Source organism: Callithrix jacchus, chromosome 6 (genome assembly GCF_049354715.1).
Source record: "Callithrix jacchus isolate 240 chromosome 6, calJac240_pri, whole genome shotgun sequence".
Classification (NCBI taxonomy): Eukaryota; Metazoa; Chordata; class Mammalia; order Primates; family Cebidae; genus Callithrix; species Callithrix jacchus.
Window position 1 is genome coordinate 98,226,970 of NC_133507.1, and position 27,803 is coordinate 98,254,772.

The following is a 27,803-nucleotide window of genomic DNA, read 5'->3' on the forward strand; positions in this document are numbered from 1 at the left end:
GTAGGTATTAAAAACCTCTTTTATGTCGATAATTGTGCTTAACAGCAGAGACAGGAAGGAATAAGGAAAGAAAATAACAAACAGCCACCCAATATTTCATTTAAATCTGTGAAATGCTGTGCAAATGCTGAAGAGTGATTTGCTTCCATTTATGTGGTCACTTTCAAAATAGGTGTAATGTGATACAAAAAAAATGTATGTTCTGTGGACCTGGGGTGTAGAATTCTATAAATATTCACTGAGTTTACTTGTTCCAGGTCTGAGATCAAATCATAAATGTCCCTGTTAATTTCCTAACTTGTTGATCTGTCGAATATTAACGATGTGGTGTCAAAGTCTCCCACTATTATTGTGCAGGAGTCCAAGTCTCTATAAGTCATTGAAAGCTTGTCTTATGTATCTGGGTGCCCCTATATTGGGTGCATATATATTTATGAACATTGACTCCTATTGTTGCATTGATCCTTTTATCATTATGTAATGTCCTTCTTTGTGTGTTTGTTACTATTAAAGCCTATTTTGTCAGAGCGAAAGTTACAACTCCTGGGTTTTTTTTTTTTCCTCTCCATTTGATTGGTGAGTCTTCCTCCAACCTTTTGTTTTGAGTCTTTGTGTGTCCTTGCTTATGAGATGGATCTGGATACAGAGTGCGATGTGTTTTGACTTTTTAATTCAGTTTGCCTGTCTGTGTCTTTGATTGGGGCATTTAATCCATTTAAATTCAGGATTAATATTGATATTTGTGAGTTTAATATTATCATTTAATGCTAGCTGGCTATTTTGCCCATTAGTTAATATAGATTCTTCATTATAGAGATACTCTTTACCTTTTGGTAAGTTTTTGGGATGATTGATACTGGTTGTTCCTTTCTGTGTGTAGTGCTTCTTTCAGAAGCTCTTGTAAAGCAGGACTGGTGGTGATGAAATCTCTGAGTGCTTGCTTGTTCGCAAAAAATTTTATTTTTCCTTCATTTATAAAGCTTAGTTTGGCTGGATGAGCAACCCACTGCGCCAGCTAAAACAGCGGCATCAAGATTCTTGGTGCTTTTCTGCCCGGGAGTCTCCGATCTGGCTTTCCCCCTGAATCCCTTCTTCAATCAGCTGAATGGGCAACTCTGCCTTCCCAGAGCCCAAACATCAACCAAAAGGGGACCCAGTCTCACTTACTCTGCACCGAGAACCACCGCGCGGGGGTGCCCACAAAACCGCCACGCCAGCCACAAGAGTCACGCTGGCGACCCATGGGGCTCCTCCGCTGGGAATCTCCTGGTCCATGAGCAACAAAACTTCGTGTGAAAGTGTGACATCCTCTCATTCTCTGCACTTTCACTGGGAGCCACAAGCCTGAGCTGCTAGTGATTGGCCATCTTGGATCTCTCTCTGGAGAGCTGGTTTTTAAACAGCGATCATTACATCTCTGGAGATACCTCTCACTTGGTATCCATCAGGGGTTAACTTTTAGGCTAGATGGTGTTACACCAAAAATAAATTAATCTTCTGGGAATAAAGCTTCTTTAGAAAATAATTGGATGTGTTGGTGGAAAGATGATAAGGACGTCCTAAAACATGTAAAGCAGTGCTGGCAGTGAGTCATTTGGCTCGGTTATGGACAGTTTGCTGGCTGCCGGATTTACTTTCTCTTTTTTCTTAAGAAGGATGTTGCAAAATTTTTACAAGCCTGCCAAGGTGGTTAGTGGATAAGCTTAAGCAACTCCAGGGACTTCAGTAGTCAGGGGAAGTGGAGAAATCTACGGCTGCCTCCTGGTATCTGGCCACAACTCCTGCCTGCTCAGCTCTCACACCTGCTTCACCATCATACCTATAACAGGGATGTGGGGTGTTTCCTTGAAGAAGTTTTCTTAAATGGCAAATGATAACATATTTTGGCTCCCATGGATTGAACTGTGGTTCCTTCTCCCAAAATATAAGTTGAAGTCCTAACCCCCTGTACTTGTAAATAGGACCTTATTTGGAAATAGAGTCTCTGAGGGTATAATCAAGTTAAGATGAAATGATTAGGGTGGGTCCTAATGCAATACAACTGGTGCCTTTATAAGAAGAGGGGAGACGTTAGAGACAAACATGAACAGAGAAAAGCCTATGTAGAGACAGACATGCCAAGTAAGCTTTGTTTACAAACAGACAGTGGGCTGGATTTGGCACGTGGACTGTTGCTAGCCAGCCCTGACCCAGATTCTTCCCCTTAAGTATCAAAGTGTTCATTTCCTCAGTATGCCCTCAGTGGGAGGACTGGTGACTGCCAGCTCTCAGGTGAGTCCCTCTCCAGTTTAGATGAAGAGAGGTGCTTCATCCAAAATCAGACCCCCTCCTGAGGGCAGCCTATATCCAATGACTGGTAGAGGCGTAACTGAGGACAATTCTAAGAGGCCATCCCCACTTCCAGTGAGGTCAGCTGAGACCCTATGATGTGGTAAATTCTGCCACTGCCTCTGCCTAATTCTATCTTCATTCCTTACCAGGTGTTGTCCCAAAGACACTCCCCTAACAAACTTCATGCATGGCACCTTGTGCCAAAAATAAGAATCTCAGAAGGAGAAGGAAAATAGAAGGCAGCTAATATTTGAAGGAATAGTTAATAAAGACATCCCATAATAAAAGATGGAAAAACACTGGAATGAAAGAATCAAATAAATGCCACAAAGGATAATGAGGAAAACCTCCCTATTTTGACATCAGCTGAGTGTACTACAACTCTATTCTAGCACGAACCACCTGAAATTAGTACAGATCCCACAAGGTAAGGGGTTAAGTCCTCTCTTAAGACTGTTCTGACTTCAGACACAGCAGCAAGTTCAGGGGCCCCAGGCTACCCACACTTCTGATGGACTGGCTACAAATTTTGAGGTTCCATAATACCTTCAGGTTCAATCATTTGTTAAAATGACTCACAGAATTAGAAAGTGCTATACTTATGATTATAATTTTATTAAGAATACAAATCAGGAAGAGACAAATAAAGGGATGCATAGGATGAGTTCTGGGAGGGTCCTAAACACAAAATTTCTGTGGCCTTTCCCTGTAGAATGAGGACATATCACCCTCCCAGCACAGTACTGTGTTCACCAACAGGTGAGGCTCCATTGAGCTTCGTGTCTAGTTTTTACTAGGGTTTCATTGTATAGGTATGATTGACTAAACCACTGGCACATGATTGAACTGTATCTCCAGCCACCACTCCCCTTTCTGGAGATCAGGCTGGCTCAAAATCCTGCTTGTGGCTGGTCTTTCTGTGACCAGCCCCTATCTTAAAGCTATGTATGGGCCCACCATATTGTCATTACCATAACAAACCCACTGCTATCACCCAGGAAACTCCAACGGTTTTAGAAGCTCCATGCCAAGAACGCAGGACAAAGACCAATCAACTTATTTACTATTTCCAAGGCAGGTGAAACACTTGAGGTCAGGAGTTCGAGATCGGCCTGGTCAATATGGTGAAACCTCATCTCCATTAAAAATACAAAAATTAGCCTGGCATGGTGGCATGCACCTGTAATCCCAACTACTCTGGAGGCTGAGGAAAGAGAATCACCTGAACTTGAGAGGCAGAGGTTGCAATGAGCCAAGCTCATGCCACTGCACTCCAGCCTGGGTGACAGAGCAAGATTCTCTCTCAAAAAAAAAAAATATATATATATAGTATTTAGTACCCACCTAAACACAGTGAGAAATTTAAGATAGAAAAGAACATATTATCTACAAAAATCAAGAATCACCTTGATATCATAATTCTCATCAATACCACTAGAAGAAAGAAAACATGAGTAACATTTTCAAAATGTGGGAAGAAAATAACATAGATCTTAGAATTTTCTGAATGTATATGTGCAAGAATTCAAACAATAGGTCATTTTAAAAATAGTTTTGTGCCATTTTATCACATATAGATTCATGTAATACCACTATTATCAAGATACAGAACTATTCCATTACCACAAGATCCCCTTCGTATTAGCCCTTTATAGCTACACCCACCCTCCTCCCACTCCCCAGCCCTAATCTCTTGCAGCCACCAATCTGTTCTCCATTTCTATAATTTTGTCTCTTTGAGAATGTTATACCACTGACCTTTAACAATGTGGGGGTTAGGGGCACCAACATCTCCTGACCCCTACTCAGTTGAAAATCCATGTATAACTTTTGATTCCCCCAAAATTTAACTACGAACAGGCTACAACTGACCAAAAGCCTTACAAATAACATAAACAATCAACACATACTTTTTACCTTTTATGTTATATATACTATATGTATATGTTATATACTATATTCTTACAATAAAGTAGTTATAAGAAAAGAAACTGTAATTAAGAAAATCATAAGGGGCTGAATGCAGTGGCTCACACTTGTAATCATAGCACCTGGGGAGGTCCAAAGCAAGAGGATCACTTGAGGCCAGGACTTCAAGACCAGCCTGGGCAACACAGCAAGACCCCATTTCTACAAAAAATAAAATAAGAAAATTAGTAGGGCATTGTGGTGCATGACTATGGTCATAGCTATCTGGGAGACCGAGGTGGGAAGATCACTTGAGCCCAGGAGCTTGAGGCTTCAGTGAGCTGTGATCACCTCACTGTACTCCAGTCTGAGTGACAGAGTGAGACCCTATCTCTTTAAAAAAAAGAAAGGAAAAAGAAATCCCATTTACTATTCATTAAGTGGAAGTGGATTACTGTAAAGGTCTTCATTCTTGTCTTCATGTTTTCAGTAAGCTGGAAAAAAGGAGAAAGAGGAAGGGTTGTTCTTGCTGTCTCAGAGTTGGCAGAAGTGAAACAAAATCTGTGTGTAAGTGGACATACACAGTTCAAACTGTGTTGTTCAAGGGACAACTGTATATGGAATAATACAGTCTGTAACCTTTTGAAACTGTCTTTTTCACTCAACACAACATCCTTGAGATTTACTCAAGTTGTATGTATTAATAGTCCATTCTTTTTCATTGCTGAGTAATATTCTGTGGTATGGATGTATCGCCATTTGTTTAATCCATCATTAATCTGTTTGAACAGCTGTAAACCTGATGAAAGACATTTGGTTGTCCTCTGTTTTTGGCTATGACATATAAAACTGCTGTAAACATTTGTGTACAGGTCTTTATGTGGACACGTCTTTTCATTTACTTGAGTATAATTGTGGGACCATATGGTAAATATATGGTTAGTTTCATAAGAAATTGCTGAACTATATTCCAGCGTTACTATACCATGTTACACGCCTACTAGCAATGTATTTCTGGTAGGCAGTTTCTTCATACCCTCAGTAACATTTGGTATTGTCACTGTGTTTTATTTTAGCCGCTCTAACACATGTGTAGTGACAACTCATCATGGTTTTAATTTGCATTTACCTAATGTCTAGCGATGTTTAACATCTTTTCCTGTGCTCATTTGCCATCCATATATCCCCCTTGACGTAATGTCTCTTCATGTATTTTACTCATTTTCTAATTGAATTTAGAAATGTATGTCTAGTTAAAACATCATATATATTGAGGGCACCGTGAACATATTTTTAGACATTTAACCTCTTACTAGATTTACCATAAAAACGATTCTCTTTCTAAAGACTCTTGAAGAAAATATATTCCAGCAAGAATAAAAATAAATTCATAAACATGCTACAAGAAATATTACAATGGAAGATGAATATAATTTAACAAGGTTTATTATTGAGTGAAACAGTAAAGTGCAAAAGAATAAATACATCCTTACCAATGTGAATCTCAAATTCTAGAGTGAGGGAGGTTTGAGGCTGGGAAAGATGTGATGGAAGGATTGTGGACATGGATGTTGAACCCCCAGGAAATGGAGGTTAGATCCTACCTTCTCCTATTCACCAGCCATGCCATGTTTTGTATACGTGCACGTCCCTGAGGTGATGCCCAGAGCATGGTGGTCAATGAACATAAATTTTATTTGAGAAAACACATACAGTAGTCCCAATACTGTGAATATTAGAGTAAGTGGAATTTCAACATGAATATGAAAGTAATAAATTTGCTTCATTTAAATCTTCTAAGCCAGATCATCCTTCTTTCCCTCCTTCCATCCTAGTGAGTACATAACAAGGAGGTCTGCCCAAGAAGACACGGTATTTGTAAGAGATGAAGCTGGGAAAGAAGTGGATAGAATTATCTCTTTTAGACTTGCTTATTCAAGGAAGACTTCCTCCTGGAGACACTAAGAGTTATGACTGCCATTGAAGGCTAACGAAGAACGAGCTGGAAGGGAACTACCATTACGGGTGGTGCTAGGTGCTCATGTACAGGTACATATTCTCCTTTCCTTTTCCAGCCATCCTCCGGGTTCTATATTGTGACCTTCTCTGCAGAGCATATGGATGGGTAAAGATGAGCTAAGCAGCAATGAACTGAATTTTCCTGATTGTGAGGAGACACTACAACAATGTGCCTAACACTCTACTTCTAAAAAGATTTAATTTTTATATTATAGATGTGGGAAAGTGTTCTGTGGAGGCTGCCAATAGCTATAATTGTCAGGGAAATGGTTTTAGACAAACAAGGCAAGGAACTCATGGGGAGTTCTTCCCGTGGGCTGCATAAAGTTAGCCTGTCTTTATTACTCAGGAGTGACACCCCACTGCCTGATGATGAGGCTATTTTCTGGCCATATGAAGGGCCATCTGTGGAAACAGACTGATTTTCTATAGCAGCCTCAGCTCAGCAAGATGAACACCTTCATCTGTAGTCCTTTATCTTTCCCCTTACTTTTGTTTGCTTTACTCTTGAACTGTTCCCTGTTAGCAGTCTCCTAATTGGAAATTCTCTTCAAAAAGCCATAGATAACTAGGACAGGAATGTCTTGGCATGGTCACAGGTGTGTCAACAAAGGTATCTTGGGATGGGGGAAAAAGCACAGGTTTGGAACACGGTCACTCTGGATTTGAAATCCAGCTCCACCACCCTATTTCAGGTTCATAAGCTCGGTGAGCCTCCATTTCCTCACATGTAAACTAGGAGTACTGCCTACCTCAGAGAGAGGAGGTGAGGATTCTTTGAAATAAGGTATATAATGTATAATAGCAGATGCAATGCATAATCCTTACTAAATAATGATTTCTTTATTTTCCCCTGTCTTTGGGAAGACAGGGAGAGGAGTTGGGTCACAATTAGAGGACCTCAAAGCAGACATGGGTGAGACATAGTAACTGCTACACCTAAAAGGCCTTTATAATCCAGGTGTTCAAGAAAGCAGCTCTATGTGATTCTTTGGGCATGGGTGGGTGGTCACTGAATAAACTGTGTGAGCACAAGGCTCATTCCTTAGCCTGGCCAAAGATCCTTGAGGCTTTCTGCCCAACAGAAGATTAATAATGGGCCAAATGAAAATCCGAACCAGGTTTCTGGAGAAGAAATAAGCCAAAGCAGGAGAGAAGTAGGGATGCCAAATAACAGATGCCTATGTGAGCCACGAGCAAAAGACCGAATCCATCCTGAAAGTCAGAAGCCACTGCTAGAGCCACCCTGGTTCTTGACTAGCTTCCCAGATCCAGGAGCAGCCCAAGTTTTTCCTAGCCTGAAGTCCTTTTTCTTTCAGTTGGCTAGCATCAATCTGTTTCTTGGAACCAAGGAACCTTGTGCATACATTCTGTAATACATGTTAATAAAAAGGAATGTGGTTGGCCCTCCATATCCATGGGTTCCCCATCTGTGGGTTCCATCAAGCAGACCAAAAATATTCAAAACAATAAAAGCTAAAAACTAAAAATGCAACAATAAAAAAATACAAATTTTAAAAACACAGTATAAAAACTATTTATTTACATAGCATTTACATTGTATTAGGCATTATAAGTAAACTAGAAATGATTTAAAGCAGGGGTCCCAGCCCCAAGGCCATGGACAGGTACTGGTTTGTGGCCTGTTAGGAACCTGGCTGCACAGCAGGAGGTGAGCCAAGGGACAGCAAGTGAGCAAGGGAAGCTTCATCTGCACTTAGAGCCGCTCCCCATCACTCACATTATCGCCTGAGCTCTGCCTCCTGTCAGATCAGCAGTGGCATCAGATTCTCATAGAAGCATCAACCCTACTATGAAATGCACATGTGAGAGTTGCATGTGCTCCTTACGAGAATCTAATGAATCTAATGAGAATCTCGGTTGTGTGCTCTTTATAAGAATCTAATGCCTGCTGATCTGTCACTGTCTCCCAACACCCCCATTTCCTGAGCTGCAATAAAGCTCAGGGATCCCACTGATTCTACTTTATGATGAATTGTATAATTATTTATTAGAAAAAAGTACACAATAAATGTACTTGAATCACTTCAAAACCATCTCCCTACTCCAGTCCATGGAAAAATTATCTTTTACAAAACCAGTCCCTGGTGTCAAAAATGTTGGGGATCTCTGATTTAAAATATACAGGAGGATGTGCTTAGGTTAGAGAAAAATATTACACCATTTTATATGAGGGACTTGAGCATCCTCAGATCTTGGTGTCTGAGGGAGGTCCTGGAACCAATCTCCCATGGATACCAAGGAACGATTATATAGACTTGGCTCTCCTCTTTGAGGAAAATGTGTGTACATTTTGGACTGAGCCATCACTAACTATCCACATGAGAAAAATGACCTGAGACAACCTCGAACATCACCCATCAGAAAACACATATCCAAAGAGCAATAATATGATTTACTTTATACAGAGACACTGAGTGTTTACCAGGTTCTTTCTCTTCTACCTAGTATGTGAATCTCCTTCCTAGTTCCTGGACTCCACCATGGGGTCTTGGTGGTGGCCAGGGCACAGCTAGTCACAACACACAGATCATCTTTCTTCCTACCTTCTGGCATTGAGGTTATGCACACCTGACTTCAGCCCAGCCAACTGAAGGCTCCTACAAGGATTCTAAACCACAAATGAGTGACGGATATACATGAGGACATTTTGGTGATTGACAGTGACAGCCATACACAGCAATGGTAACTGTATTGACTGCCAGGGCAGGTTACCATGGGGGAAGGGGCTCAGGAGCAATGGGTGGTACAGTGAGGAGTGTACAGAAGTAGTGAGGGATATAGATGGGGATGTTTAAGAGTAGTGGAGCATATAGTGGAGGGTACTCAAGAGTAGTAAGGGGTACAATGGGGGTGTTCAGGAGCAATGAGGGTGTTCAAGTGCAGTAGGGAGTACAGTGGCGGTGTTCAGGAGCAGGAGGTACAGTGCGGGTGTTCAGGAACAGGGGGCTAAAGTGGGGGTGTTCAGCAGAAGTGAGGGATGTATAGGAACAGTGGTGGCTACAGTGGGAGTGATCAGGAGCAGAGGTGGGCCATGGTGGGAGTGATCAGGGGCAGAGATGGGGCACGGTGGGAGTGATCAGGAGCAGAGGTGGGACACGGTGGGAGTGATCAGGGGCAGAGATGGGGCATGGTGGGAGTGATCAGGAGCAGAGGTGGGACACGGTGGGAGTGATCAGACGCAGGGGTGGGACACGGTGGGAGTGATCAGGAGCAGAGGTGGGGCACCGTGGGAGTGATCAGGAGCAGAGGTGGGGCACAGTGGGAGTGGTCAGGGGCAGGGGTGGGGCACGGTGGGAGTGATCAGGAGCAGGGGTGGGGCATGGTGGGAGTGATGAGGAGCAGGGGAGGGGCACGGTGGGAGTGATCAGCAGCAGGGGTGGGGCACGATGGGAGTGATCAGGAGCAGAGGTGGGGCACAGTGGGAGTGATCAGGGGCAGGGGAGGGGCACAGTGGGAGTGATCAGCAGCAGTGGTGGGGCATGGTGGCAGGTGCTCAGTTGGAGATACTCAGGGGGCATCCAGTGGGGGTCTCTGGAACAGTGGGGAATACAATGGGGTTGTTCAGGAGCAGTGGGGTATAATGGGGGGTTTAGAAGCAAGAGAAGGTTGGTAGTACAGTGGGGAGGGTGCAAAGGAGTAAGGAAGAATGCAGTAAATTCTATTTGCTCTAGCAAGCACATTAATAGAGGCCTTAGACATATTATCTCCTGTATGATTTTATTTTTTCCAGCAGTGTGCTAGTAAACTGACTCCCACAAAAGCCCCAATGTGTAGCATGATTTTTGCTGTATAAATATTCCTATCACAAAGAATTTTAAACCATCGTTATGAGCTACCAATGTGATGTCACTGAATGTAGAGTTGGGAGGAGATTCTAACAATGGGCTGGTGTGAGCCAGCTCCAGCTCTCCACTGTTTATTTCCCTTTAAGATATGATGTGTCAGAATCTCAAAGAATCGCCTTGGGGTGCCTTCATTGGCAGACTATAAAACCCTGACTGCATTTCCTTTAAAAATAAGGAAAACTTTACGTCGCACATAAAAAGAAGGCTGGAAGCATCTCGCTTCCAAGACTGGTTAATGTCACTCCCTGTATTCATCTTCAAAACCTTAGTTCCTTCCCTCTTTTCTTCTGCCATCCCAGGGTGCCAGCCTAGCACTCCTAATAGAGACAGCTGTCTCAGTTCCAGGTACCTAGCCTAGACAAGACAATATCCAATAATAAGAAATAAAATTGTTTCTTCTTAGTTTTCTTTTTAATAAAACAAAAATCAGATTTTAATAGTTTGACCATCTCTGCATATTTCACTGTGCTCAGGGAGGACACATACCACGGCTCCCACACAGAGAAGGTGGGATTTTCTTTCTCTGTTTGCATAGTTATTTTCGTCAATGTCCCCTGACCTTTCAGCAGTATTGTAAATGTCCCTGAGTCTCAGACACATGGAGACTTGTGGTATGAAGAGGTAAGGAGACCTGCCACCTGTCCTTTTTATCACCAGCCACCACATGACTTCCCTCTCAATTGTAAAATGAAGAGAGTACTGCATTCTATTTTTTTATTTTTATTTTTATTTTTATTTTTTCCAGAGGAAGTCTCACTCTGTCTCCCCAGGCTGGAGTGCAGTGGTGCATTCTCAGCTCACTGCAGCCTCTGCCTCCTGGGTTCAAGCAGTTCTCCTGCCTCAGCTTCCTGAGTAGTTGGGATTATAGGCATGTGCCACCACACCACCCTAATTTGTTTGGGTTTTTAGTAGAGACAGGTTTTACTATGTTGATCAGGGTGGTCTTCAATTCCTGACCTCAAGTGACCCACCCACCTCAGCCTCTCAAAGTGCTGGGATTACAGGTGTGAGCCGCCATGCCCAGCCAGGTATTACATTCGATGACTTCATATTTCTACACTTAAACCTATCCTAGGATCTCAAAAAGCTAAGTTCAGATCATGGAAAGTGAAATAATGAATGCAATGCACCAAGCCCAGTATTAGAAGTGGACCAAATCTTACCTCCTTTCCTCTCCCTTCCCCTCCCTAGCCTTCCCCAGTTCTGTGAAATATGTGCATTTTCATTTTTTTAGAAAAGCACTAGAGTATAATAAAACATAAGATAAACGTTTCCTGAAAGTGTAGCCCATCATTAAGGAGAAAACGGTGCTTGTGGAAGCGGCAGAGGAAACCTCTGGTCACCACTGACACTCTGCTTTCCTGCCTTTGCTTCTCTGCTGGTCATGATTGTTAATAAGGAAGCTCCAGAGCATTGAGTTGCTTCCTTTGCTGCTAATGATAAAAATAACAGCTTCAATTTGATGTGACAGGATTGCAGAGTGCCACCGGGCAAGTGTGCCATTCTTGTCACTTCCAGACTCCTGAAAAACTCTGTGACAATTTGCCTTGTCAGCAGATTCTACTTTGTGCCACATTTCTGGGTGGCCTGCCTGTGCATCCATTGTCAACTCCCTGGCAGGCCTCTTCCTGGGCAGCAGCAAGGGAGACAACGCTGACAACCCAATGTAAAAAGTCCCATTTGGAGACAAGGCTTCTGGGATTGAGGCAGTGTGATAGAGTGGAAACAGCAAGGCTTTGATACCCAGTGACCCTGGGCTTAAGAAACAGCTGCCATTGCCAAGTACCCACTGCAGATGACCTCAAATATCCTCAATTGCCATAACTCATGTTACAATCATCACACAGGGGTGAAGTGTCAGGGATGCTCCATGTGCGCCCACAGCCACCCTGCTAACCCAGGATTTGATTCAGAGCTGCCCCACAGTAAAGCCAAGTCTCCATCGCTCTCCACATTTAATCCTAGCATGAGAGCTTGAGGGAAAATATGAGCTTTGTGGGGCTCATCAGCCAAGAGTTAATTTGGAGGCCACAGGAATGCAGGAGCCATCTCAGGGAGAAGGTCCAGAGAGAAAAGCAGAAGCCCAAAGCCTAAAGGTGAGGATTTATTGGTCACAGGAGAAACTATCTGGAGAATACAGATGAACTAGAAGAAAGGTGAGAAAGGCTAAGAGGAGAGAGTTATGGCCCACCCTTGTTTTGATATTTCAAGTGAGGAGGGGGAATGATGGAATGATTTGTCCACTGTAGTCAAGTAGTTTCGCCTAAGTGCTAATTTCATGAACTTGCAAACTGATGGGTCCCAGGCAGGTGACCACGCCAAAGGATATAGCTGGCAAAAAACAATAAAGAGGGGTGGGGACTGCAGAGAACCTGTATCTGTCCACAGGGGCATCCAGCACTCAAGTCCAGCTGACTGCAGCGAAATCTCAGTTGTCTCAGAGAGAGCTGGAACTCTCAGTTTTTCTTTTTTTTATTTTCTTTCTTTCTTTTCTTTCCTTTTTTTTTTTTTGAGATAGAGTTTTGCTCTTGTCATTCAGTCTAGAGTGCAGTGGCACAATCTCAGTTCACTGCAACCTCTGCCTCCTGAGTTCAAGTGATTCTCCTGACTCAGCCTCCTAAGTAGCTGGGATTAAAGGTGCCCATCACCACGCCTGGCTAATTTTTTGTATTTTTAGTAGAAACAGGGTTTCGTCACGTTGGGCAGGCTGGTCTCGAACCCCTGACCCCAGGTGATCCACCCGCCTCGGCCTCCCAAAGTGCTGGGATTACAAGTATGAGCCACCACACCTGGCCTCTCAGTTTTTCATGTTCTGTCAACAAGGCAGTTGAATAGCTTGGAAGCAGCCTACAGGCCACAAGTTTGCTGACTCTGCCTTACCTGAAACCTTTGTATCCTCAGGAAATATAAACACGAGCCTCAAGATTTCACAGGTAGTGAAGAGTCCCAAGCCTAAGGCTAAATACTAGTTTTCCATATATACCTTTTAACTTAGAGGAAAGTATGCCTGTGCTATTTCTGTATTGTGATCTGATTTGACAAAGCAGAACTTTGTGGTGGAAGTAATTAGTTTAAATCATGCCTCTACCAGAGAAAATGGCACTAATGAGGGTGGACGTTAGGAGGAAGGTCAAAGGCAACACTGCAATTGCAGATTGGTGCCAAAGGCTGGAAATAGGGCATTCTGAACAACTTTGTGAACGAGAGGTTTGCTAGAAAGGGTAAAATATGAGTAACAATCAGTATCATGTAAAATGGGACTTTCATTTTTTTTCTCTCCCTTTCTCTCTTAATAAGTTGAGTTGTTATTGAGAATAACAACTCAATGCTTTTTGAACTCGTCAAAATCTTAAAAAACAAAAACAAAACCACAACCTCATCTAAAGACAGTCATCACTTAGTAAGCCATGGGGGTATTATTAAAACCCTAAGCAAAATTGGCATAGACAGGACATACCACAATGTAATATGAGCCATTTATGACAAACCCACAGCCAACCTAACACTGAATGGTTGAAAGCATTCACTCTGAGAACTGGAACAAGACAAGGATGCCCACTCTCACCATTTCTATTCAACTTAGTACTAGGAGTCCTAGCCAGAGCAATCAGACAAGAGAAAGAAATAAAGGGCATCCAAATCAGTAAAGGGGAAATCAAACTGTCACTGTTTGCTGATGATATGATTGTATACCTAGAAAACCCCAGGCTGGGTGCGGTGGCTCATACCTGTAATCCCAGCACTTTGGGAGGCCAAGGCAGGTGGATCACAAGGTCAGGAGATCGAGACCATCTTAGCCAACATGGTGAAACCCCATCTCTACTAAAAATACAAAAATTAGCTGGGTATTGTGGTGGCACATGCCTGTAATTCCAGCTACTCGGGAGGCTGAGGCAGGAGAATCGCTTGAACCAGGGAGTCGGAGGTTGCAGTGAGCTGAGACCACACAACTGCACTCCAGCTTGGTGACAGAGTGAGACACTGTCTCAAGGGAAAAAAAGCGATAACAAAAACCCTAAAGATGCCTCCAAAAAGCTCCCAGAACTGATCAATGAATTCAGTAAAGTTTCAGGATACAAAGTTAATGTACATTAATCAGCAGCTCTGCTATATACCAACAGAGACCAAGCTGAGAATCAAATAAAAAATTCACTCCCTTTTACAATAGCTGCAATAAATAAATAAATAAATAAATAAATAAATAAATAAATAAATAAATAAAAAAAATACTTAGGAATATACCTGGCCAAGGAGGTGAAAGAACTCTACAAGGAAAACAAAAAAACACTCCTGAAAGAAATCATAGACAACACAAACAAATGAAAACACATCCCATGCTCACAGATGGGTAGAACCAATACTGTGAAAATGACCACATGGCCAAAAGCAATCTACAAATTAATGCAATTACCATCAAGATACTACTGTCATTCTTCACAGAACTAGAAAAGAACAATCCTAAGATTCATATGGAACAAGAACAACAACAAAAAGTCTGCATAACCAAAGCAAGACTAACCAAAAAGAACATGTCTGGAGATATCACATTACCTCAATTGAAAATATACTATAAGGCCATGGTCACCAAAACAGCATGGTCCTGGTATAAAAATAGGCATATAGACCAATGGAACAGAATAGGAAATCCAGAAATAAACTCAAATACTTACAGCCAACTGATCTTTGACAAAGGAAACGTGGGGAAAGGACACTCTATTCAACAAATAGTGCTGTGATAACTGGCTAGCCACATAAAGGAGAATGAAACTGGATCCTCATCTCTCACTTTATACAAAAATCAACTCAAGATAGTACCAGGGCTTAAATTTAAGACCTGAAACTAAAATTTCTAGAAGATAACATTGAAAAAACCCTTCTAGATATCGGCTTAGGCAAAGACTTCATGACCAAGAACCCAAAAGCAAATACAACACAAAGATAAATAGGTGAGACTTAATTAAACTAAAGAGCTTCTGCACAGCAGAAGGAACAGTCAGGAGAATACCCACAGAATGGGAGAAAACCTTCACAATCTGTACATTCAACAATCTAAACATTCAACAAAGGACCGATATCTAGAATGTACAAAGGAACTCAAACGAATTAGCAAGAAAAAAAACAATCCCATCAAAAAGTGGGCCTTTGATGAATAGACAATTTTCAAAAGAATATATGTAAATGGCCAAGAAACATGAAAAAATGATCAACATCACTAATGATCAGGAAAATGCAAATCAAAACCACAATATGATACCACCTCACTCTTGCAAGAATGGCCATTAAAAAAAGAGTATATGTTGGTGTATATGTGCTGAAAAGGGAACACTTCTACACTGCTGATGGGAAGGTAAACTAGTACAACCACTGTGAAAAATAGTGTGAGATTTTTTAAAGAACTCAAAGTAGAACTACCATTTGACCCAGCAATCCCACTACTGGGTATCTACCCAGAGGAAAAGAAGATATTTTATGGAAAGGATTCTTGCACATGAATGTTTATAGTAGCACAATTTGTAACTGCAAAAATATAAAAACAGCCCAAATGCCCATCAATAAAGAAAATGTTATATTTCTTTAAAAAATCTCCACACTATTTTTCATAGTGGTTGTACTAGTTTATCTTCCCATCAGCAGTGTAGAAGGGATATATATATATACACACACACAATGGAATTCTACTGGGCCATAAAAAGGAATAAATTAATGACATTCACAGCAACTTGGATAGAACTGGAGACTATTATTCTAAGTGAAGTAACTTAGGAATGAAAAACCAAACATTGTATGTTCTCACTCGTAAGTGGGAGCTAAGCTATGAGGATGCAAGGCATAAAAATGATACAACGGGCTTTGAGGACTTGGGGGTAAAGAGTCTGGGGGTGAGGGATAAAAGACTACAAATTGGGTTCAGTATATACTGCTCTGGTGATAGGTGCAGCAAAATCTCACAAATCACCACCAAAGAACTTGCTTATATAATCAAATACCACCTGTTCCCCAAAACCCTACAGGAATAAAAAAAATTAAAAATTAAAAAATTAGAGACAAAAAGACAGTACAAATATAATTTTAATAATAATAATAATAAGCCATGGGAGAAGTGGCTCTCTTGAAGTTATCTGAGGGAACTTTCATGGGTATCTAGTATGTTTACAGGATACCATTGACCCCCACCAGTAAACAGGTGCAAGTAAAACCTATTAAAAGTGAATCTCCTCCCTGCATGGAGGCATGAGTTTCTGTGTGCTTATAGCACATTTCTCAAAGTCATACTTAAACTATCCGTGTAGGGGGAAGGAAGATCCACTCACTGCATGGCATTAGCTGCATCATTGGTTTGCAAGGACAGCTCCACCTCCTCATTTAAGTGGATCATCTGTGCCAAGTTTTTCCTGGTCACAGTTTCTGCCCACCTGCCCCCTCAGCTAGCATCCCTTGGCCATTGGAGCTCCATGGTCTGGGTCTTCTAAGTCCACACCCTTGGATTTGATGTCACATTGCCCATGTTGCCAGCCTAACCCTCAATCTTTTTACTTTGACCTGAGTTCTGAAACCTTATGCCTAGAGTCTGCTTGTACCTACCAGCACTCCATCTCTCTTTTCTGGAACCCCGCCTTACTTTTGGCAGTAGTACCGTCGACTTACCCACCTATCCCCAAACTGGCATGCATCCTATGGTCAAGACTGATGACAGCCTTCCCTGATATTAAGACTTTCCAGAACTGTCTGCCTGCCAGGAAGCCTGCCTACCTTCTGGCACATCCTCTCTCCTGAGCCAGAGTCCTCACTGCATGAGCTGCACCACTCATTGCCTGTTGCCCATTGGCTTGACTTGGCCTTTGGAGCATGTTTACAACACAATTTAAAAAGCAGCACGTCAGAACCCAGGAAAGGAGACAGATTTTTCCAGCTCCACCAGCAAGCTCCTCAGAAAATGAGCCTAAGAAAGGCTGAACACATGAGGAAAAAAGACTCATTTGGCCAGAAGAAAAGAATAAAAAAGAGATGGGCAACAGGAGATTCTCTTATCTGGGACCCTTGATCCTATTTGTTGTTTGGAACAGAGGCCAGGCTTCCTTCAGCTGAGGCTTATCAAGCACCAGGCAAGGTAATAGGAGCCAAGAGCAGAGATGACTGACACACAGTCCCTGCCTCCAGAGATGGCAGTGGGACGAGGAAGAACTTAGGGATGGCACTGAGTGGATCACTGTGTTAAGAGAGGTTCCACAGGAGGTTGCTTCTGGGGATGGGAAGGAAAGATGAAGGAGGTATTCTTGAATTTGGAAGTTAGATCACCAGCCTTTAGGGGGTGAGTGAGGTGCACTGACCAGCAGTGATGGTGCAGACAAATGACTATCCACACGTAGGAGAGTCTGGACATGGAATCACAAGGATGAGGCTTGACTTCAGCCCTGTCACTTATTTCCCCTATAACCTTAGGCAGACCTCTCAGCCTGTTAGAGCCTCAGTTCCTCGTGAAGAAACAAGAATTAAGTAAAACCTGCCTGGCAGCTGCTTCACAAGGTGGTGGCAAGAGCATTGTGAACAAGAAATCGCTCTGTTAAATGGGAGGTTGCCTGCCTTCACTGTCATTCCTGAGCAGTGCCCCAGCACACACGTGGGTGACTGAAACATTCTGCTTTGTCACTGGTTTCAGTAGTGACAGTCTCAGACCCCAGGAACCTCCTTAGTCCCAGACAAATGGGGACAATTGGTTAGTCTGGCAATGTTCTGACCAGAGGAGCTGTGAGGTCCTTGCCGGCTAAGATATTGCTTTAACATTTTCTAAGGTATAAAATGCAGTGTGTTTTAGAATATTCACAAGGTTGTGTAACCAACACAAGTATCCGGTCCCATACATTCTTATCACCCCAAAAAGGACTTATTAGCAGTCAATCCCAACTCTCCTTTTGCCACCCAGTGGCAACCACTGATCCAATTTCTCTCTGTGGATTTACTTAGGCTGAATTCTTACTCTAGTTTGAAAAGAAATTGGCATCTGAAAGCCTTGAATTCTGCCTCGTCTTTATCTCTGAGTTTGCTGATAAGTGAGGGTATTTTTTATGAACACCTTTCCCAAGCGTCACTAGCCTCAATCCATCTCCTCACCTCCCTCAGGAAGGGGTATGGCCACAGATGTGCCAGTGTACTTCTTCCCACACGCCCTGGTGTGAGGATGCCAACAAGTGGTTCTACACTCTATCTAGCCAGGTCCAATTCATTTATAAAGATACTTTGTTTCTTTGTGTTCCATTCACAACAATGGACATGAACCAATTGTTAATAGGGAAAATTTAATATTATTGCATAAGAAAGATGGCAGTGCCACTCAGTAGGGAATCAATTTTCCAATTGTGATGAAGAAGTTGGGAGATGAGATAATACTGTAAACGATGCCTCCCTGATCGCCACCATGAACAATACTGATCTTTCCAAAGGAGCTGAAGAACATGGTAGCTGGAGGGAGTAGAGATGCCAAGCACTCAGGCCAGAGAAAGTGAGAGGTTTTTGTGTCAGAAGCCAACTTTGTGGATGACTAAAGCATTCAGCCAGCGTTCTCAAAAGTAAATTAGAGGAAAGCAAAATGGAGTGAACCAAAGCCTTTTTCCTCCACAGAGGAGGCTAAGCAGACTAGAGTGGCCACAGACCTGTGCTGGAGCAGCTTTCTAAACATTTTTTCTAAACAAGACCTATCCTTCATTTCCTGAAAGGGTTAGGGATGAAAGAGGAAGTGGAGAGAAGGCTGGAGTGTTGAATCATTCCTCAGCAGAAAGAAGAGTTTGTCTTTACCAGAAGAAACCCAAGCCAGAGGTTGAGAGAGCTATGAATAAACATCACTCGATTTCACAGATGCAGGACAGGCACAGAGAAACCAGAGGCTCAGGGGGAAGAATGGTGATTGACAGAGCCAGGAGCTTAAACCACTCATGTAGTGTGGAGCATATCTCTCTGAAAGTCAATGCCAAGCCAGCAGACAGGACCAGGTAGGCAAGTTAAGGCAGGACATACTGGAAGGAAAAAGATCAAGGCTGTTAAACTCTTTCCCCCACAACTGCACGTGGGTCTCCACTGGTAGATTTAGGGAGTCCAGAGCTGCCCCTCAGCTGCTAGGGCTGCAGCTGCTCTCTTAATCCCACCCTGTTCTTGTGGCAGGCAACAGACGGTTGCAAGATGAGGGAGGTACCCTTGAATTCGGAAGTTAGATGGCCAGCCTTTAGTGGGTGAGTGAGATGCACTGACTGGCACTGATGGTGTGTACAAATGACTATGGACATGTAGGAGCGAGTCTGGACTTGGAATCACAAGGGTGAGGCTCCATTTCCAGCTTTGTCACAAGGTTACATTTCCCCTGTAACCTTAGGCAGATCTCTTAACCTGTTAGAGCCTCAGTTCCTTGTGAAGAAACAAGAGTCAAGTAAAACCTGCCTGATAGCCACTTCAGCTACAAGGGTCCCTCGGTGTGCCCATCAATTGTAAATGAGACCATGATACAGGTAAGTTGAATATAAACTGACAGTAGTCAATGTGCACATTTAGTATTGTCCTTAACATATTGATAATATATCGTAACAGTGTCATATGACAGCAGTCACCAATCTCACGGCTCTCAGTCCCAGGAAGGAGAACCTGGTTAAAGATCGGACATTCACTTTCCTTCCACTTGTTTTAAAAGGCCTGTCTTCTGTAGCATCTCTCTAAGGCAGAATTTAATTTTGGCAGGGTCAATTCATCATTTAATGCCCCTCATGTATCTTAGTGATGAAGAGAGTGTAGGACTAGGGCATAAGATCTTTTGTGGGCTTGTGAAAATGAACATGTTAGATTTTGAGAGTTTATGGGCTTCAGGCTACATAAATGCATTGTCAGTTCAATACTGACTCAGCCAACAGCAAACTGAACACACCAGATCCTGGAAGGAAGAACTGGTAGTTGGATAGATGATGGAGAAACCAGACGTAAAAAGATTTGTGGAAACTAAAGAGGCAGGATGGGGCCAGCCATGCAAGAGCACTGCTGTGTAATGCTGGTGATAGAAAAACTGTGGGTCAGGACGGGACCTTGCCTCGCCTGGGAGCTTCTCTATGCCTGCTGCTGGGCTGGGAGCCGATAGCACCTCAGCTAGCCTTCCCTTGTGGTGAGCAAATAACTGGAGGTGCAGCTTCCGGCAGGCAACACCAGCAATAACTAACCTGGGGCTCCCACCCCAGGCTTGTTGCCATGCTGAGATCATATATGTCCTTAGGCAGGGCCACACCAACTCACAGGCAGAGGCGACTCTGGACTTTGAAGGGCTGCCCAGGAGCTGAGGCCTCTGTGGTCTTCACTAGTTCCGTTCCTCTCACAGATAACTGTCTTCACTGAATTCTGCCCAGTACCTAATGTTTAACCCTCTGATTTTCTTATGAGCCCACTTTTTACTATTTTATCACAAAATACCTGAAGATTGGTGACAAAGACAGTTTCCTTAAACTTTAGTTAGACTTCCCTGAGCCCTTTTCTCTATTAGGCCTTCCCTTGGTTTTCTCTGTGCCCCTGATGAACTCAATGTTAGCAAGAATCCTGCTAAGTTATCCCTCACCTTGATATCTGATCACCCCTGATATCTGATCAAGTTCCTCCCTGCTCCCATCCTTGATGTCTAAGTCCTCTGCCTGCCTTTAGCAAGAATCCTCCTTCCCTTGAGGTCTGCTCTTAGTAATTTTCCATCCACTGACCCCTCATTCTGCCCATTGGCCGTAAGTCCCAAGCCATCCGCTGTATTAGGAGTGTAGCTCAATCCCTCTCTTCTATTCCAATAGAGTTGACTGGTATTACAGTAGTCTTGAACAAAGTCTTTCTTACCATTTTAACAAGTGTCCAGTGAATAATTTTTCCTCTACAGTAGCTCCCATCATATTCTTTCCTAAAATTGCTCCTTCTTTATGAAAGGTAGGCTTTAGCCCCACAGCCTCTTGTCTACCATTTATTTAGATAGTCTAATGACCACCACACTTCACACAGATAATCTAATGACTACCACACTTCACAAAGCTCTTCTTTCCCAGAATTTTCAGTTTCTCTCTTCTGCCTAAGGATTTGATGGTTTTCCTGATTAATGCAAATGGTACTAAATACCGTGAGCGTTTCATTTGGAAGTCAAGTGGAAAAGCCAACTGTGCATTATGTATCTGCAATTACTTTCATTGGAATGCCTCGGAATGGAATTATCAGGCTTTTCTTTAATTAATTTGGTACAGAAGTTTATTGTGAGGAGCTTCAGGAATAATGCTGAGGCTCTGATAAGAGTGTTGAACTGTTGGCATTCGAGTGTTTAAAAGCCTGGATGTTACAGTTGGGAAAAATCCCTCCCTCCTGCCCATTACCTGGCAACTCACAAATGGTCTGCACAGCGGAAGAAAGTCAGAAGGATGGCCCAGCAATTTCAGTGCTCCCACCAACTGTAAATGAGAAAATTAGGCAGGTAAGTTGAATATGAATGGCGGGGGGGCTTGTCAGCCTACTAAAGCAGTCAGAAATTTCAAGAAGAAAAATGAATAAATAGAATAAAATAGACTCGACAAAATGAAAGTTTCATTCTTAAGGGGAAAAAAGCATAATCGGGATCTGAAAATGCATTTTTTTTAAAGTAAATTTTTTCACCTCTTAGCAGTGAAGAAATGAATCACTCTGACAACCCTAATTCAGCTTTCCTGAACTCAGCCAGCTCTTCTCAGAGCACAGCACGTGGAAGTGGCACCTGGCCAGGGTGGTGGGATGGGGCATGGGTGTCTGCTGCAACTTTAGCCCAGGGTTGAACTCTCTTTAAAGATACTTTGCAATTTTCAAGATTTTCCTCAAAATACGTTTTCCGATCTAGGGAACTTTTTACGATACCTCCAAGAAAGGTATTTTGTTATGTACTTCACTTGAAAAATATTTTTTCTATTTTTTACAAAGTTAGTGTTTGTTCCATTTTGTAAATCAGTTCCAGTTAACATCAAATTACTAAAATGTCTTCAAATAAAGTTTGAATCTAACTCTCTGAGGTGAATTTGCTGGAAATGAAGAACTTTAGAATGTTGGATCTGCAGGAAACTTTACAAAATTTCTACTTTAGTCCCCCATTATCCAAAGGAGGGATGTTCTCAGGCTCCCAGTGGAAACCTGAAACCAAACCAAACTCTTCATATACACTGTAATATATCTATGATAAAGTTTCATTTATAATTTAGGTACAGTAAGAGTGTGCCTAAATTAAAATATCTATTGTATTATTTATTATGAATTTTATTATAAATTTATAGGCCCAATATAAATTTATAATAAATTATAAATGTATTATAATATAGCACAATTTATTATACATTTTATTATAAATAATAATAAAATAGAGCAATCATAACAATATGCCAGCATCACTACTTCTGTGCTTTAGGGCCACTATTAAGTAAAATAAGGGTTCCTCGAAGAGAAATCCCCTAATTTTAGTCAGTTGGACAGATAAATTTGAGATTTATTTTCTACTCTCCTCAGCTGCAGCATGTGATTAAACCCTTCTTCCCTGGTAATACTACTTGTCTCAGTGATTGGCTTTCTGTGCAGTGAGCAGCAGGACCTAGACCAAACTCCTGATATTTTGGTAACAGATTTTGGTACCCTGACCAGGAGTGCATTGTTTGTGACTTGGCTGCTGAGGGACAGGAGAGTCTCAGAAGCCCTCCTAAGCAGCTAGCTGCCTGTCTTTTTTTAGCCAGAGGTGGATTTTTGTGTGTGTGTCTCTCTCTCCGGTAGCACTGTTGCCAGCCCCATCTGTGTTCTTGATTGCCTAGGAAGAACAGTCTTTGAAATATGACAACTGCATCCAGATCTTTTGTGGGCCCAGTCAGTGGGATCTTCTCTTCTCAATGTGGGAAATTTTAAAGGAATGTATGTTTGCAGGTAGCACAAGCCCAACTAATTGAGAGAGGAAAGCACTCTGATCATTTCAGTCTGGACACTCTTGGGGGCTTGTTAGTAATTGTGCGTATACCCAGATAAGTGAGCATATTTCTGGATACCAGACAGCAAGATCGGCTCCTCTTGATTTGGGAAATTTTGAAGGAATTTCTGTTTGCAGGTTGAACAAGCCCAACCAACTATGAAAGGGGAGCACTCCAACCATGGTTCAGATACTCCTGGGGCTTGTTAGTCACTAGTGCAGTTAGACTGTATTTTAATAATTGTTTTTCTGTGTGCATGTGTTGACATAGTCATGGGAAATTGGAATTTGATCCTAGAATGCAGTTGATTTGGGTGTATTCTTCAAAATTTGTCTGCATATAGTTATAAACCAAAAGAATGAAGGAAAATGCTATTATTTTGTAATGCTACTTGTCCCATTATTTTTTGGAGTCTGGGAAGGATTGGACTCCATGAGTCTTTGAATTGTACTGCTACATTCATTTTGCTGTTGGATTCATTTTGCTGGATTCATTTTGCTGTTGAATGAGAAAACAGGACGGAGTTCCATGTATGCAGACTTTTATGCTACTGTTCTAAGCCTAGTCATGTGCAGTTAGTATGTGACGTTCGTCTGTAGTATGCTTGGCCCCAGTGTTCCTTAGAGTTTGGAGAGGTTCGTCCTTTAAGATTAAACTACTATTGCTTTACCCAAAATTTTGGTCCCAGCCCTCATTGGATTATCTATTGGTGTAAACAAAGTTAGTCATGTGAACATGTTTGTAAACTTACAAACTTGTGTGGTTATCCCATGGTTAGAGTTTCAAGGTAAATGCTATTGGGTCTTTGTTTATATCTGGGCATATACGTCTAGATGTGTTTATGTGCACATACTTTATTATATGTTGTGTCTACAGAGTACCAAATTGGCTTGTAAATAAAAGTTACATGAGTTAACAAGTCTTAGCATTTTTCAAGTTCACATGACTTTAATAAACAAGCTAGCTTTAAGATTATTGGTAAAATAAAAATAGAAACGTCTTTGGAATTGTCAGCATACATTTTTGGTCCAGGTTTTATATTTGTCTGTGCTACATATTTAAAGGTGTCAGGGTTTGGCACAAAAAGTTGTAAGACTATAAAGCAAACCAAAAACAAAATTATCTTTGAGTGATTTTTTTGATAAATAAAACCAATGTAATGTTTTTGGTTTAATGAAAACAACTGAATCTTCTGAGTTATTGATGAAAATACCCGTGTATTTAACTTTAAGCTTCTTACTTAGATGAACACTTAATATGCACAGGTTCTAAAAAATAGTTGACAATAAAATAATGACTGGTTTTTTCCAATATCTCAGTTCTCCTAATCTAGATAAATTGCTAAAAATGAATAAAATATAAATGGGGATAAATGTTGTAGGTGAACTTTTGTGTAATTTTTTTTTTTTTTGAGACCGAGTCTAACTCAGTTGCCCAGGCTGGAGTACCATGGCACATTCTCAATTCACTGCAACCTCTGCCTCCTGGGTTCAAGTGGTTCTTCTGCCTCAGCCTCCAGAATAGCTAGGATTATGGGCACCTGCCACCACACCCAGCTAATTTTTGTATTCTAGTAGAGACAGGGTTTCACTATGTTGCCCAGACTGGTCTCGAACTCCTGACCTTGTGATCCACCCACCTTGGCCTCCTAAAGTGCTGGGATTACAGGTGTGAGCCACCACGCCTGGCCTTTTGTGTAATTTAAAATCTTGAAATCCTTTCGATGGTCATTAAATGTCTTGGTAATTTCTAATAATTAAGAAAAGGTTATGAAATGGGGAAACATGTCTTTAAAAATTATAGAATGTTCTTATCTAGAAGATACTGATATCTGATAGACATTTCAATATTTCTTGCTTCCTAGGTTTTTCACTAAAATGTAAGGTTACTAAAGAATAAGAATTCTAATTAATATATAATTCTGTATATAAAATGTGACAAAGAATATGTGTCCCTATTGAGAAAAAGAATGTGTCTAAATTCAGAAGTTTTTAAAGGTTGATTCATATTATGGTCTTGAAAAGGTGATTTGTAAAATAAAGAAGAAGGGAACCAGTAAGTAGGGGAGAAAAATATGAAAAGGTTATGATACCATAAGAGAAGCAATCACACTGCAGATGGTCTTTCTTTGTTTTCTGGTAACTGGCCTAAGAAACAGATTCGATGTTTTATTGAGATAATTCCTATATCATTGTTATTAGGTTTTTGATGGCTTAGGAAAACTGGAATTAAAAAGAATGAAGGGCCAGATGTGGTGGCTCATGCCTGTAATCCCAACACTTCAGGAGACTGAGATGGGAGAATCACTTGAGCCAGGAGTTTAAGACTAGCCTGGGCAATACAGGGAGGTCCCATATCTACTAAAAAAAAAAAAAAAAGCAAGATACGTGGCACTTGCCTGTAGTTCTAGTTATTTGGGAGGCTGAAGTGGGAGGATTGCTTGAGCTCAGGAGATCGAGGCTTATAGCAGGTCATGATTGCACCACTGCACTCTGACCTTGGCAACAGAGCAAAAGCCTGTCTCAAATAAATAAAATTAAAATATAAAGAAATTAAGGTTTTTACATCTACGTAACTTTCTCTACTGCTTTCAAAGTCCTTGTGCTGTCAAGTTACAGGCCTTTGACTCCTGGGTCTGGAAAAGACACCAACACCTGCTAAATCTTGAACACTGTCACTAGTCAAAGCCTTGTCTTCAGACCTGGGAGAAGGCAACCATCAGAATGGGTTGATTTCATGAGATACAGAGCTATATATTAGAATCGTTCAATCCTTCCAGGCCTAGGGACTATCAAGGAACAGGTGAGTGCATGAGATTGTAAGGGCTGATTTTGAGAGAGAGAAAATTAGTTCAGAGTTTTTCTACAAATTAAACATTAATATCAAAAGCAAACTGATGCAAGGCCAGCATCTGGGCCCCTGTGTCAGAAAAACAAGGTTTTCTTGGAGCATTTATTTATTTTTTAATAGAAAATTGTGTAAGGTTATAAAGGATTTATGGAAATATTATCTTTTGGTCAAACTGATTAAATAGATTTATTCATAAGGTTCTATTAAAATTAGCTTCAACATTAATAGCATACTATACAAATGTTAAAATTTAGTTTTATCTATTGAACAAAATGTTCGTGTAATATTAATAAAAGATAATAAAAGATTGTTGCTAACCTTTTGAGTAAACTGCAGAAAAATGGAGAAAGAGAGAGAGAGACTTAGTTGGCCTCATGCTGCCTTTATTAGCTTTTATTGTTCGGGAAACTGAGTCTTCACTCTACCAAAGAATAAAGGTTTTCACTTTTTTGAAGTCTTTGAATTATCATTTTGACTTGATGAATGTCCTGTGTTCCTATTTCGGGATATCAAGTGTTTTAGACTTTCGATATCTGACAAACTTGCAAAGCAAAACTTCAAGTTCTAAATTCAAGTTTTTTACCTCAAACCAACTTTTTAAATATTAAGTTCTCCCAAAGTCCAAGAGAGACATTTACACTTATTTGATATGTTAAAATTGTATGGAAAACATTGTCAAATATGAAGTTGGGTTTAACTTTCTTTGGGTTATATTTATATAAATATGTTATTAATGTGTTCCAAAGTTGTAGAAGATTCCTAAACTTCTAATATGTATTAGTATATGTTATCAGTAATTGCAATAATGGTTATTATGTTAAATTGTTGTATGACACACAAATAACCAAATTTCTTTTTCAACTGTGTTTTTAACTGTGGCTGTCTTAAGACTTTTGTCATCCACAATTATTACCTCATTTTGATTCTTTTCAAAAAGCAGCTTATAATCAGCTACAGTCCAAAACTTACTTCTTGTTCTTAGAAAATTTTTTACACGGGGGAGGACTCAAGATGGCGCTGTGAGAACAACACAGGATTGGAGCTCTCCTTGAATCCGCAGAGAGGTGAGTCAGAGCTGCATTTCCAGACAGATCTTTGTTGCCCACAGAACGGGGAAATTCCCAAGTATAAAGGAGACGCGGGATGCCAGGCAGTACCTCTGCCTGGCGAAGCCGGCAGCCGGGGTGGCGGCGGCTGGCCCTACCCAGCTCTCCCCACAGGACGCGCTTGTCCGGGTGCCCTGTTGAACTGGCAACCTAAGACTTGAGAGGGCTGGACTTGAGACTGAACGAGACTTGGACAGAGGGCCAGCCCAGGGGATTGCAGGGACAGAGCGTTTGTGGTAGCCCAGTGGGACGAGCAAAACCGCGATTTCACACGATCCCCGTGCAGACGGTCTGAGACGCTCTGTGGGGGAGGGGTGTCCACCATTACTGAGGCAACCCGCCCCGACTGAGATACACGCCCACTGCTGACGCAGCCAGCCGTTGCCAAGGCAACCCATCCCTACTGAGATACACGCCCACTGCTGACGCAGCCTGCCGTTGCCAAGGCAACCTGCTACAACAGAGAGACTCCACCACAGGGCGTGGCGGAGACCACAGCAGAACAGCAGAGCCTGCAGCAATAGGGCGAACCACACAAGAGCAGGGCAGAGCCTCAGCAGACAAACAGTGGCTAGTCGGCCTCTTAGCTGGGCAGGACACCTCAACGGACATCCAAAAATAAAGCCCGAACCCCCAACACAGAGCATTTGAGAAAAAAAGGGTTTTTTTAATGAGCTCTGTTGCAGCAGAATCAAACATAGCAGCCAAACAGCCCTGAATGAACAACAGAGCTCACAGCTCAGCAATTGAGCTCCTATAAA